Here is a 14651-nt window from a genome sequence, read left to right as displayed (position 1 = left end):
TGCCCTGGGTCTCCTGACACACCCCCCACACACACACATCCCCTGCTCTGTGATGTTAAGGGGTCCAGGCTGGGAATGGGTCTGGAAAGGTGGCTTGCTCAGACAGGTCCTGAGCAGAACAGGGTCAACCACTTCTGGAAATATTGGAGTAGTGCCAGAGGCTGAGCTTCATGAGTTTCATGCATTTTCAAGCTCAACTGTGCACATCCACTATTACACATTTTAAATAAGCTCTAGATTTTCATTTTGCTTTGGACCCTACCAGTTCTTCTGCCAGTCCTGATGCTGCTTTAGCAATCTGATTCTAGAGCTAGTCACCCTATTACTATTACTACCCTATTACTAAATGAGTAACCTTGTATCTCAGAAGACACTGAACACTGACCTAAAAGTTCTTTGATGTATACTAGAACCACTAAGTCCATCTGCCCAGTTCTGATGGTCTGACTAAAGACAACAGAACTCATCTTTGCTCTTTTAATCTTGTAAGGTTGTGAGATGGGCCCTGTGATATATCTGAAACAGCAGTACTGTCATATATTTTTTTATTCCTCAAGAAGCCATTTGAGGAAATTTGTTAAGTACCTTCAAAAGTTTGCATAACCCTGAATTTGTGGTGGAGAAACCTCCCTGAATGTGTCAGTATTTTAAGTATTCCTTCAAAATCACTATTTGGGCATGAGTTGGAGATGGCAAGGAAAAGTGCAAAATGTCTTGTTGGTTTCCAAAGTTCTTGAATTAGATGGAGTCAATGGACTAATTCATGCCAGACTGAAAACCTGGACAGGTAATGGAAAACATTTGAGAACCTCTTTGTGTTAGTTTTTAAAAATCATATTTTCAAACTCTTACATCATCATTAATACTAGTTGTTTAATCGAATGACGCCACCTGATTCTGGTAACTGGAGGTAGGTGGGGGAACAAAGGGCAGGGCTGGGACATTATGGTCGCTGAACTCTCACACAGAGTTCTGCTCTCTGGCCTCAAAACCTGTACCCAGCATATTAGGAAGCCGCTCAGCAGAGTGATAAAATAAAAAATGGAACAGAACCTTCTGACTCCCACATGGGATCCTTGAGTGGGGAATTTATGGGGTGGAAACCCTGCTCCTAGGTTTAGAACAGGCTGTGCTACCAGAGGTTGAACAGCAGACTTGCTATGTGCACTTAGGGAGTAAGGGGAGCTTTTGGACCCAGATTAGGTGGGAAAGGAATGGCTACTCTTCCCATATTCCCCATCCTACTTCTTCCCCTCCTGCCCCTTCCCATCCCTTTCCACTCCATCTTCCTCCACCCCTTTCTGCTCTTCCCCATCCATCTAATCTTCCCATTCCTTCTCCTCCCATACCACTCTACCCCATTCTGCTTCTCCCTATCCCTGCTCCTCCTATATTTTTCCTTTCCAGAGGCTAAAAATAAACAGTTCAGGGAGATAGGGGATGTGGAGTTTTGATCTAACCTAATAAACTGCTTTGAAGGTGAACTCCTTGAAAGCTCCTCTAAAGAGTGAAGGAATGTCAGGAAGGGCTATGCTGGCTGCAGTTCCTCTGCCCACTTCGCCTTGAGGGTGTGGCACTGGCTGGGGCCACTGCTACTCTACATTCAGCTCATCTTGCCAAGTTCTGGGGGAGGCTCTGCAGAGAGGATGGGAGTCTTTCCCTTCTGAATTTGGGGAGAGTTACAGCAGGAACAGAGTCGCCTATTAAAACCTTTTGCACTCCTAAAACTTATGATCTGGCAGGGCAAGGCCAGACAGAGTTCCAGAAGACTCTGTAATCTAAAAACAGGTGCTGGAAGTGGGCATTCATATAATTCAAGAACTTTGAATTCAGATGGACATTTATCTGACTCCAGAACTTTGAAAAAAGTCATTTTGCACTTTTTCTTGAACTGGGGTGAAACAGTGAACTGGGCACATCATGAAGACATAGAGATTGCAGAATTGTCTATTGGGACAGAGGCACTGTGGCTTCATATCCTACGTCTTTCCTGCTCAGTATTCTTGGGTCAGATAGTGCAGTGCCCAGGGGAATTGAAGAAACAGATTACTATGTTTTTGTCCTTTTTGGAAATGTCCACTCTGTTCCAACCCTGGCATAGTATACTAGGCCATCAGGTTACATCTTGCTCTACCTGTTTTTGCAAACTCCTGCTCTAAGGTAGGTTGGGTGACAAATGAATGGTGTTCTATGGTAGAGAAGTAAACAAAACCCAGATTGGGTGCCAGTGAGGTGGTCCTGGGGCTCAGTGAATGTCAGGCTTTCCTGTTGTTCATTGCACCTATGCTTATTTTTGATAAGTAGCTGACTCTGACCCACAGACATTCATACGCTGTCTCCTCGGCTGCTCTCTGAACTTGAGATTCACCCATGTGATGCCATGAAGTTCCTAGGCAAGGCTATGCATTGATTAGTTCCTTGGGTTTGGAGTGCCACTGAGGGACTGTCTGGGCTCCAGCGATATTGCAGTGTTACATGGGCAGGCTGTTTAGATTTAGCAGAAACTCACTGCACAGGGTTCAGAGAATGGAAAGGGAAAAACTAAGAGGCATCTGACTGAGGATTTGGGATTCCCTTCTGAAACTTGTTCACCTGTTTCGTGTTTACTGCTACCTTCAATGAGGGAAGGCCCCATCTGAGGTTTGGTTACAAGGGCACTAATCTTTGACAGTAGGGCTCCATCCTTAGTCTTTCTCTTCTGAGTTTGTTTAGCTGCCACCCTGGGAACTGGCTGTCTGTTAGAAATTTTATGGGGACTATAGAGTGCACTCCATGTTCAGACAGGTTAAGTGACCCCTCAATTGTCTCTGCTATCATTCTTGCTCCCATTACTTGCTGAGTCCTCCATGTGGAGAGAATCCAAATATCTGGACCTTAGAGGGGTACCTACAGACATAAAGAGAGATCCAGGAGGGACAGGGAATTCACCCCAGTATCTCAGAGCACTTGGGCCAAGAACTCCTGAGAATACCCTTCTGGTTTTCATTTTATTAATGAGGCAGATGATGAAGAATCTAGTTTTAAAGGTGGATGTCTTAATTGGGCATGGAAGAACGTATTCCAGTGTTCCCATTCCACATGTGCTGAAATGTTGGGCCTCCAGACTTGCTGTTGTGTCCACAGGGAACTCTCACTGGGTTCCCTCGTTCTTTATGTGAAGATGGGCACAGGTTGAACACACTCCTGGTGCATGTTTGGATCATTTTCATAGAGGGGAGGTACCCCCTCAGTGACTCCCCTTATCGTCCTAGGGTAGGACTTTATCAGATGAATATTGGGGAAACCCAAAATTCAACCCACAGTAGCAGGTGGCCTCATTTTCATCTTAAAGACAGGGCATCTGGGGATCATTTCTGAAGGTTATGCATTATGAGGATTCAGGAATCAGATCAAGAGAACCCTGGATCTGCACTTTCATCAGCCTCTGGTATGAAAGCTCACTTAGCACTACCACAGCTTGAGAATATAGCCTTGATGACAAAAGCTGTTTATGTTGTGGTATTTGCTGCTTGGGGAGCACATTTCATGATGCAAACAGCCTGGGTGTTGGCACAGTTGGTCTTGGAACTTGGAATAGTGGCTGGACCCTTACACCTGGTCCTTGGGCATATTATTGCTCAAATGAACTTTTTTCAGTACAGAAGGTTCTGTGGGGATCCAACAGTGTGAAATAGGGGGACCTATCTGTGTCAGCTACATTGATTAGGTTTTTCAGAACTGACTCAGAAACCACTTTAAGATGAAAATAGAATTGGGCTGGGAGGAGCTCCTGAGGCTAGAGGAGGTGATGAGCATACAGGATACCCAGGTTTGACCCCTGCAGTGAATTGGGCTGGGAGGAGCTCCTGAGGCTAGAGGAGGTGATGAGCATACAGGATGCCCAGGTTTGACCCCTGCAGTGTGGAGCTCAACCCTAGTCATCCAATCAAGCAAGCCCAAGCACAGAGCCAGGTAGAGCCTCCAAGCACCACTGGATTTGGCCCAGAAACCAAAGGAACAAACACAAGAATTGGTTTCAAGTGAAATCTTTGTTTTTATTTTGTTATTCTCCTCTTTTAAAGCCAAATGTGTCAAACATGAGAGGCCAAGAATGAACTCAAACAATGAAAGGTTATTAAGAATAGCAACACACTTTGGTTTGGATCCTTTAGGTAACTTTACTGTGTAGTTGCACAAAAGCATGCCAAGATGCATTGGGTAGTGTCTACCCCCTCTAGGTCTGGAGTAGCTTCCTTTATTTGCAGGCACCCAATCTCTCCCCTTTCCCAGTTGAGGGAAGCCTGGACTCTCACTTATGAATCTGCAGAGAAAGCAGAGCCAGACCTACCTCCACTCCTACCCCACAACAGAGCTTCACCTCTTCAGCAAAGTGGACCTGCTGGGCCACAACTTTTGACTGGAGAGTAACAGGATGGTCACAGGGGGCAAGAATAGTTTTGCTGAGCCAAGAAAGTGAAAAAAGTCATTGTATAAACACTTCCTATTAGGGATCATTTTAGAATCATAGAGCTTTATTCAGTGCATTCAGTGAGAAGATTATTGCCAAAGAAGTCAGCAGAAACCAGGGCATTCTGAGGGCAGGTAGGGAGATTCAGAGCACATGTCTGTTCATGGCATGACAAAAGTGAGCTCATCTTGTGGCTGAGCAGCATTGTCAGGAAACCAAAGGTTCTGTTCTGAGAACTTGTTAAACCAATATTCGTGTATCCATCAGACATCTTGTAGGAGCTGGCCATTGGTGGCACAACCAGGCATGTGTCTAACAAATATGTTGTTCATATGTAATAATTACATTTGTGTGACAGGTAGGTAGGTGTACACACCATCAGAGGTGTGTAACAGATTGCATATGACCATCTGGTATTTGTAATAACCAGACTGAGTGACAATAAAGTGTGTATGTGACGGCCATTCATGGTGTATAACACCTGGACTCTATCTGTAACAATTGGGGGGGTGCCACATCTGATACGAATGATAAACACATGTAGTTGCCAGTCTTATTTGCAGTAAGGAGCACTGAATGCTGAATGGTGTGTGGCTATTCGCAGCACAGTTTTATTGTGTAATAAAAATATCTAAAAAGTGTAGTAAAATATCTAAATAATAATTGTGGCATGAAACAGAAATAAGGAAATAAATGAGGAAGAAACTCAGGTCTCTTGTTCTAACATGCATTAGAACAAGAGACCTGAGTTTCTTTCTTTTACATGGAAGGTATGGGAAGATGGATTAAAGATAGCCCCAAGTTTAATCTCAGTGATTTATAGTTTCCTGGTACTCTTGGGCCTGATCATGGAACTGTCTAAAGCAGGAGCAAGAAGTGTTAGGGAAGGCATCTTCCTCTTTGTGTATTATCTTCCTGCCTCTCTGTCTAATACTTCTTGTCATTGTATCTGTGATTTCTGTCTGTGATTCTGAGCTTCCTGTCTGTTTATCTTATCTTCCTATCTGTAAGTCTGCATTTCCTGTCTGTGTGTCTGTGCTTCTGGTCAAAATCTGTGCTTGTTACCCTATCACAGAAGTAAAGGAGTTGTCCAGAAAGCCATCATCGAATTTTTTTTTGTATTCACTGGGTTCCTGAGCATGCCTACCACCCTGAGTGCTGTCTCCACTGCACTGGACTATTCTCATATCGATACCCCAAAGCCTTCATGCTCTGGAGTCCGCCATTCCCCACAGAGATTTAGGAGTTGGAATGGGAGTTGATATATGTGTAACTTCTTTCTGCCATATACAGCATTCTTCTGTCTCAGGTTCTTGTAAAAACCCCAGGCCCAGGAGTATGGTGACCTTTTTTTCTGCTTTCTGTCTCCTTGTTCCTGAAGCCACTAAAAGGGCCACTGGCGTCTTATTTACCCCAGGATCACACTTTGGGACACACGAGGCTCTGTGCTTTCCCCCCAGGTAACACTTCCCATAGGCTTTCCCTAGGATTTTACTCACATTTTCGTGGGGCTCATCTCCCACACACCAGCTGTGGGGAAATCCCCACCCTTAGAATGTCCCTTACTGCTAGTGGACGGAATAGGGCAAGAGTTAGCAGAAGGCCATGTATTTGCCATAGCCTCCCCTGAGGTGACAAGGCTAGGCCCCCCCCCGTTTTTTTTTTTTGCCATCAAGCCATCTTTTTTCTCAGGAGCAAGTATTGAAGATCAGGACAGCATTGGGCCTTAAAGCCCTTCCCAGCATGCCTTGACTGGGCTGAATTTGGCCTTGTCTTCAGGGACCTCCAGAGCAAGGCCACAGTGGTAGATGTCACCAGTGGTAGATGTCACCAGTGTGGGCCCAGAATCTTCTGGCTCTTAGAGCCCTGGGTGTGCATGCTGATTGGAACTGAGCTCTTCCAGAAGGCTCCTTGCAGCATGGGCCAGCAAGTTCTCAAGACTAGCTGTTGGCACACAGGGGAACCGGTGGGAACATCTCTGGCCAAGGTCTCCTGGTGCCCATGTGTTTGTCTTGCATTCTCCCAGCAGAGGACACACTTTTTTATTCCTTGTCCTGTTCACTCTTCTGATGTAGAACAGCTGTGGTTATTCTGGTGTTATTTGCATTTCTGTTCATAAAGAGACCGAGCCTCTTTTTCTTTTTTTTTTTGGATGGGGGGGTCACACCTGGCAGTACTTAGGAGTTACTCCTGGCTCTATGCTCAGAAATCGCCCCTGGCAGGCACAGGGGACCATATGGGAAGGTGATATTCGAACCACCGTCCTTCTGCATGAAAGGCAAACGCCTTACCTCCATACTATCTCTCCGGCCCCGCAAGCCTCTTTTTCAAACCTTTCTCTTGAGAAGTTTCCTGGTATTTGGTTTTCCTGTCCTCTGCTGTGATTTGTGGTGGGATTTCCTGTGCTCTGGTGCTCTGTGTCTTAGGGGCTAGATGGGTGGTGAAAGCCATCCCAATCTGGCATGTCTTATTCCAAATAGAATATAGATCTTTGGTGGAGAAATGCTCGTAGGACTTAGCAAGGAGGAGCCCTGGGTTCTACACAGTCATACTGGGAATAGCTTCTGAGCAGCACTGAATGTGATCAGCCCACACTGAGAGAAGCATAGCTACTTCTTTTCAAACTCTGTTTGTCCTGCCCACCAAGAGCATCCTCTGTGTGCTTGTGACCTGTGCGTGAAGAAATTGCTCAAGAGACAGATGCTCTTTTCTGTAGACTTATATGTCTGCAATGTACTGACTGTACTAGCCTGCTGCTAGCTCCAAAACACACCTAGAGGCAGCCAGCCAGCTCTGGCAAAAGACCCCCAACACCTTGCTCCAAAACTATTTATTTGGCTCTCAACAGCGCCCCCACCTGGAAGGTCAAGGTGGGACAAAAGGCAAAGAATATTCTTATGGAAATATTTTCATATACAACACTGACCCACTGAGAGTCTGATAGTTTCCCCAAATCACTTCAACTTGCAAGGTTGAATTAGAAGAATAGGGAGAAGTTAAAGATAGCAGTGATCACTTGAGAAGTCTTTCATACTTTCCTGTGTTATTCAGAAAATACTTATTGAACTAGAGAAATAGTACAGTGGGGAGGGTGCTTACCTTGCATGAATCCAACCCTGAGCATAACAGTAGTGATCCTTGAGTGCAGAGCCAGGAGTAATAAAAGTGTATCATCACTAGGTATGACTTAAAAAAGTAACTTAAAATGATACAGTGGGACTTAACAATATCTCAGTAAGGAGAGCTTTTGCCTTACATGCACCTGGTCCAGGTTTGATGCCTAGCATTTCATATGATTCCTAAGTCTGCCAGATGTATTTCTGCCTGCCAGAGGCACCTGAACACTGCCAGATGTGGCACCCCCCAAACAAAACAAAACAAAACAAAAAAGTAGCAAGGGCTTATTTCACGCTTACCGTCTAAGCATGTCAGATCTGTGAATGTTTGTGTTATGATGTGATTGACCTTTGTTTGAGGTGTGGGACATGGCTTGATGTCATGATATATTGTGAAAATAAGTCTTGCAGTCTTTCTCTAGCAAACAGCAGAACAAAGTGTGTTTCTTATGATGGGATCTCATGAGAAATGTTCTCTTTGTCTCCTGTGGATAAACAGCCGTGTTTTAGCCACTGTTTGCCTGGCTACACAACATCGCTCTGTCTCTTTGCCTCATGTGGGAAGTTCATACCTTTATACACTGAGTTCCCCGTTTCCCACCACCTGCCTCTGGCCACTCCCAATACATTTTTTCTTTTATTATTTAAGTTTTCTTCTTTTTATGTAAACACAAATTTGTTCATGATTGAGTTTCAGTCTTACAAAGTACCCTACCGTTCACCGTGAACATTTCTACTAATGACCCAGTTTTCATCCCACCCTCCTACCTATCTGCCTCTGGCCAGACATTTTACTTCTCTCTTGCTCTTTTAGATACCATAGTTGGCACTATTGTTAGTGAATTGCTACTGAGCCTAATACTTAATCTCCATTCGATACCCAATTATTGTTCAGAGTGATCAGTTCCAATTATCATTGTCATAAATACCAGTGCATTCTAACATCACTGAGTTTATCATATCTTTCATCAAGTAGGAAATAGATGGGACATACATGGAATGTATCTGTGTCTGGTTCAATTCCTTTCAGAGAGTGTCCTGAGGATAACCCTCATATTAGTATACCATTGGATTTGACAGCCAACTCTGTGCTACAGGAGAGATGGTCTGAGTTTCACCTAGCCATGGGTGAACTCAAATTGTTTCTGTATCTGCAGTTGTAAGTTCTGTTACACTAACACATTTTGCAGAATTAACACTTTTACTTCTTTCTATCAAAGCCCAGAAGCAGGATGGCTGTATTCTGTGGTTGTTCAGCTCTGAATTCTGCAGAGGAGATGACTCATTCTTTTTCTTGTCTTTCTTATAAAGACAAGAGTGAGCAGGGTTTACTACTGACTCTGTACTTAGGGGTTTTTCCTGGGAGGAGGGAGTGTGCCAGGGATTGATCCTGGGTCAGCCAGTGCAAGACAATTACCAACTTCTGCGACCTACTTTCCTGTCAGTGTGCCCAGGGCCTCATTCTCAAATCAACTTTTGCCCAGCCTAGCTCATGTTGGCTTCAGGTGAGTCTCCTTGTGGTTTGGTTGGCTTTTGCCCATGAGGAATGCCGAGAACCTTTATCTTCCTGTGGCCACTCCCATTTCTAAATTTTCTTTGGAAATTTATCTCTTCATCTCCTTTGTACATTTTTAATCTTATTTTTTTCCTGTTGAGTCTGAGTTCCTTGACACACTATTAAATCTATGATTTGCAAACATTTCTCCCTTCTAGCAATTTATCTCATTTTGTGTATGGGAAAGCTGTGAGCTTAAAAAGTAGTAAGCCCTGGGACTGTTCTTCAGGGCTTTGGAGAACACAAGAAAAGAAGCCTCAGTTTTCAGCTGTGCTGTCTTTTCTGACAAGCTGACAGTTGAACTTTTCCTGCATGTGTGAGTCTGGGTTTCTGTGCCTGACACCACAGAACATTGAGAAAATCAATAATTCAAGATATAGGTATGTGGAAATGATGATTGATCCTGTTTGGTTCAGGGTAGAGTTGTGAGGCTGAATGAAACTTGGTTTTTCTTGCAAGTTCAATTTCTTTTTTTCTGATTGTGTGTCCTTTGCCAGATGGTGGTAATGAAGCCTGTTCTGACTCTTCAAAAAAGGAGCAGGTTCTAGGCAGCTGTCTCAGAAAGTGATGTGGATTTTCAGCTCCCAGCTTCAATCCCCAGGCTCAGCTCTGTCCTTCCTCACATTGTGTGACTAGCAGGCAATCTGGACTAGGCCTGCCCTAAGTGAGAAGCAGAATGCCCATTGAGTTTGCAATGAGAAAGGCATGTGTAAGCACCCATAGGTGCTATGAGACTGATCCCAGCTCACTGCTCAGGGGATGAAATTCAAGCTCCTGCATGAAAACACTGCAGTCAGCCTACTGAGCTCTATATTGATTAAATATCTGAGCTCCAGTATTGACTGGTGTTCTGCATTGTTCTTTTTTTAGGCTTCATTTTTTTTGCTTAAAGAAAGACTTATTTCAGGAAAAAATATAATTAACCTTATTATTTAAAGAAAATGAAGTTCAGGCCACATTTGAAAGTCATCAAAGGAGGAAATTAAGTAAGCACTGTGGCAAAAATGCCATCTGTACATTAATAGTGTTGTAACATTCAAGCAGAGACTTAGACCTGCCACTTGCTTATTGAGGAAGTATTGGTGTGATAAATTACCAGACCATACAAGTCTCTGTTCTCAGTGTTAAAATACTGAAAATCCTGACCTGTAGTTGGCCTCTCCTAACAAAAGTAAGACTTTGATCTGCTACCAAAGTAGCTAGCAGTGGGGTCATTGCCCCACTGGAGAAATCCAAGGCTAGCATATAATGTGAAGCAGGACCAGGCTGTAGAAAGGCTGCAGTGACATTCCTGGGTCCCAAAACTGATCTAGAATCATATCTTGAATTCAGTCCTTGAATTTAGCTCATGGGGAGCCTTGGCAGGGGGTGGTGAGGGTGGTTGTGAGGCATTTAAAGTTCTAGATAGAAGGTCTAATTTTCCTCAGTTTAGATCTGACCTGAGACCTCACCAGGATTATTTGTCATAGTGTAATGGAACTTTGGTTATTGTAACATAAGCCTAATGAATGTTGAAACCATGTGTCTTTACAAAAGACAAATTGCCTTTATAAATAAGAGCCATGGAAATGATATAGGAGAAAATATGTGCTTGTAATAAGAGAGGCATGAGACCTCAATGCTCATAAGACCTCTTTGCCCCTGGTACCCTCCACTTTTTCCCCCTCGCTCAATTTGTAGGAAGACATAGAAATATGAGGCAGAACAAGATGATTCATGTTCTATGGTTCCATTAAAAAAATGAAAGCCCCTGTCTAGAAGCTATAAATACAAATTTAATAAAAGCAAAAAAGACAAAGAAAGAAAAGATAAAAAAAAAAGCTGGAGAGTGTATGTGGCAAGTTAGGGTTTGTTTGTTTTTTTTGCATAGGCACAGTAAGTATTGGGGAAATAAGAAAGGAACTTTCATTGGCCTAAGAGATACAGGGTGTCCTCAGCCTTGAAGCATACTGTCATGAGACCAAATACAGACTCTGGACATGTTCATTGTCAAACCCAAGGTCTCTCTTTATGGTGCCAGGAAACATTCTGCTCAGTCATGGTTGTCAAAGTCAGTCCACTGTAATTAGAGATCTTGGTTTTTGCACAGATCCTAGGACAAAATCTAGGATAGAGTCTTTCTTTATGGTCCCAGGAGAAGTTCTGCTCAGTGGTGGTGGTTGTAGTCAGTCTTCTGTAATTAGTAATCTTGGTTTTTGTATGGATCCTAGGACAAATTGTCTTCTGATTTCATCTCACCATTAGGTGATGATGAGGTAGGACAATCTTCCCTTAGATCAAGTTGTTGCTGCTTCCTCATCATCAGGTTGCCATATGAAACTCTCCTGCAAGTTGGTGTGAGAGCAGTATTAGGGACTCCCCTGGGGTGAATTTGATTGGTGCTACAGGGAGCTGTGCCAGTTCTAAGGTTGGGATCTGGGATTCAGGACTTGACTGTCAATGTCCAATCACATGAGGTATAGTCCCCATGACAAATGTTCAGAGTGGAAAGGACCCCTGCATTATAAAATTTATAGGTTCTTAACCCTAGTAGATTAGAACTTGTTCCTATAGATGAGATTTCGCATTTTAGTATGCCTATAAAAAAGGAATGATATCCGGGGTCTGAATGATAGCATAGTGGTACAGCATTTGCCTTGCATGCAGCTGATCTAAAACGGACATTGGTTGGATCCCTGGCATCCCATATGTAGGGTTCTGGCACCCGGTCCCTGGATGAGGCCAATGCAAGGGTAGGTAATGGTGTCTTCCAGCCTGTGGCCTTCAGGAAAAAGAGGAAGACTGTGAGCCACAGACCACTCACAGGGAAGCATTGTCTGAGCAATGGACTTCGTTTATTGAAGGTAGGAACAAGGCTTTTAAGGGTAAATTTTGGGGGGAAACAGAATGTGGGTAATACAATTTAGACATTACACCTATAAGATGGTATGCAGAGACAACAGTCACAAGGTATATGGCATCATTAATTTGGATGGTATGCAAAGATAGCAGTTACAATGCCTATGATACCAGTAAATTAGGAAGCATGTAAAGATAGCATAGCATTGCCCATGGCATCATTAAATCAGGAAGCAAGTAAAGATAGAGGTTGCAATGCTTGTGGCACTATCAGCCTAGACAGGTTATTTGACCTGGAGACTTGCTGCTGCACTCAAAACAGCAGGGACAAAAGTCTAAACAGAGACTTTTTTATATTCAAGGCCAGCTTGCAGAAATATCCTTATTTTCCAGCCTCTTTCCCCACACCATATGGTCTCCCAAGCCAGGAGAGATTCCTGAGTACATAGCTAGGAGTAACCCCTGAGCATCACTGGGTCTGGCCCACAAACCAAAATAAATAAACAAATGAAAGGAATGATACTATATTATATTGTTGGTGCTTAGGAGTTACTCCTTGCTCTGTGCTCAGAAATTGCTCCTGGCAGGCATGGGAAACCACATGGGATACTGGGATTTGAACCACCATCAGTCCTGCATGCAAACACACCAGTAAACACATTCTAGTGGCCTAGACAGTTCCTGTAGGGGGTTGGGGGCTTTGAAAATATTAAAAGATACACCTTATCTTCAGGTCTGAACCTTGAAAGATATGACTTTTGGAGCAATGCCATAAAAAACTCTAATTCCTGCTGGGACATTTGTGTAAAACACCTGTGCTACTTATATTCAGTGTTCTAAAGTACTTACTAAATTTGTGAGCTCTCTGTTTGGAATCTCAAGGGAAGGAGGGATCTAATTTATATCACTTAGAATTTTAAAAGTCATTAAAAGTCCTTATATTTTTCTGCTAAATAGAAATATTTTTGGGACACACTGAATAAGCTCCAATACAAAGCTCAAATATAGAAATGAAGGTAAAGTCTAGATTTTTTTCCTTTGGCTCTTGTTAAATTAGCCTTCTGCAAGCAGCTGATGACAAATTCATATAAACATGGCAATTCCTTGTGTGTCTGAGCTGACAGTAAGATGTCATCTATGTAATGCACCAAATATACCTGGGGAAACTTTTTAGGAACTGAATGTAAAACTGTATCCACAAAATATTGACACCTGGTGGATGAATTTGCCATGCCCTGAGGCGAAACTGTCCATTAAAATAGCTGTATAGAATCCTACAATTAATAGAAGGAACTTTTGGATGTGTAGAAATATTATAAAAAGAGTTTTTAAGTCAATTACTATCAAAGGGCAATCTCTTCAAATGGCTACTGGTGTAGGTAAGCTATGCTGCATCTTATCCATCAATACCATCTGAGAATTTACAGACCTTAAATCAGTTAAAAGTATTTGGCTACCTGATGGTTTCTTAATAATAAATACTGGAGAAATCCACTTAGAATAAGAGGTTTCAATGTGTCCCAGCCTCAGCTGTTCATCTAGTAAGCTCTTAAGTGCTTCTAATTTTGTGCTCTGTATGGGCCACTGAGGAATCTTGATTGGATCATTGGATTTCCATTCAGTGGGAATGGGTTCTAGGTGCTTTTATACAGTGGCCCCAATTATAAGGCGAAACCTCTGAATTAACATACTGGGAGGTGTTTTGGTGAGGGCTATAATAATCTGCTCCCCATTGCTTAAGCAAACCCATAGTTTCAAAGAAACCAGAGCTACATAAGGGATGAATATCAACTGTTGCTTTTTTCTAGCATTCTGAGGAACAGAATTTGGAAGTATGAAACCTCCTATCCCTTCCAAACTGTTTTAAACTTCTTGTAAGGCCCAGTTTTGGGGTCAATCTCCTAAAAACCTACAGACACTTCTGCCCCTGTATAAAACAAACCTTCAAATTTTCTGCCTCCAATTTCAAGATTTAATATTGAATTTTTCTCTTTAATTGTAACATTGAAGCTATAAAAGCAGATGCCTCAGGTTTAGTTCTTCTGAAACCTTCCTTCCCTCATGCGTTCTGATATTTTAGGCATAACATAAAATTTGACCTATATTTTTTACCTTTCTTTAAGGTAAAAACTACTAACTATGGTTAGTGAAACAAGAACCATTATTTCTCCTACGTGGTCAGATCTATAATCACCAGGTGAATTGCTTTTCTTTGAGCTTTAAACTGCTTCTTCCTAAAATCATTCCCGAAGTCACTTGAGGGAGTGACCCTGTTATGCCAGACCTAACATAATAAGGGCATTAATTGGAAATAGGATCAAGTCCTCTGGGCAGAAAATATCTAAACCAGAGATTCCTGAACTTGCAGGCTTTGATGAGCTTAAACTGCCGAGTTCTCTTGGTCTGGGCTGGAACCTAAACTATTGATGAAAAGGTTCCCTTATTTTGATGGGCCAGAGATTGACCCTAATTTAATATCCCAAGACAAGTTTATTAGGTCTTGTTCCCAAGTGGGCGAGTCCTTGAGTGGTTATAAACGAGGTTGTGACCTGCATTGCTTACGTAAATGTCTCATATTGCTACACTTAAATCATATTACCTTACCTAACCTCGTGATATACACTTTGTTCCCCTTCCCCAGTTTCTGAGAAGACCATTAGATACTGAATGACAATCACTTGCCCACTGAAATCCC

General features: G+C 42.8%; 1 protein-coding gene across 1 annotated transcript in view; it reads left to right on the top strand.

Annotated features, from left to right (window-relative positions):
• The window catches only part of LOC126022011 (fatty acyl-CoA reductase 2-like), a 78593-nt gene that overhangs the window by 479 nt on the left and 63463 nt on the right, over positions 1-14651 (top strand). The gene's annotated exons all lie outside the window — the stretch shown is intronic.

The sequence above is a fragment of the Suncus etruscus genome, chromosome 11 (genome assembly GCF_024139225.1).
Source record: "Suncus etruscus isolate mSunEtr1 chromosome 11, mSunEtr1.pri.cur, whole genome shotgun sequence".
Taxonomy (NCBI): Eukaryota; Metazoa; Chordata; class Mammalia; order Eulipotyphla; family Soricidae; genus Suncus; species Suncus etruscus.
This window is presented reverse-complemented; position numbering and strand designations above follow the sequence as displayed.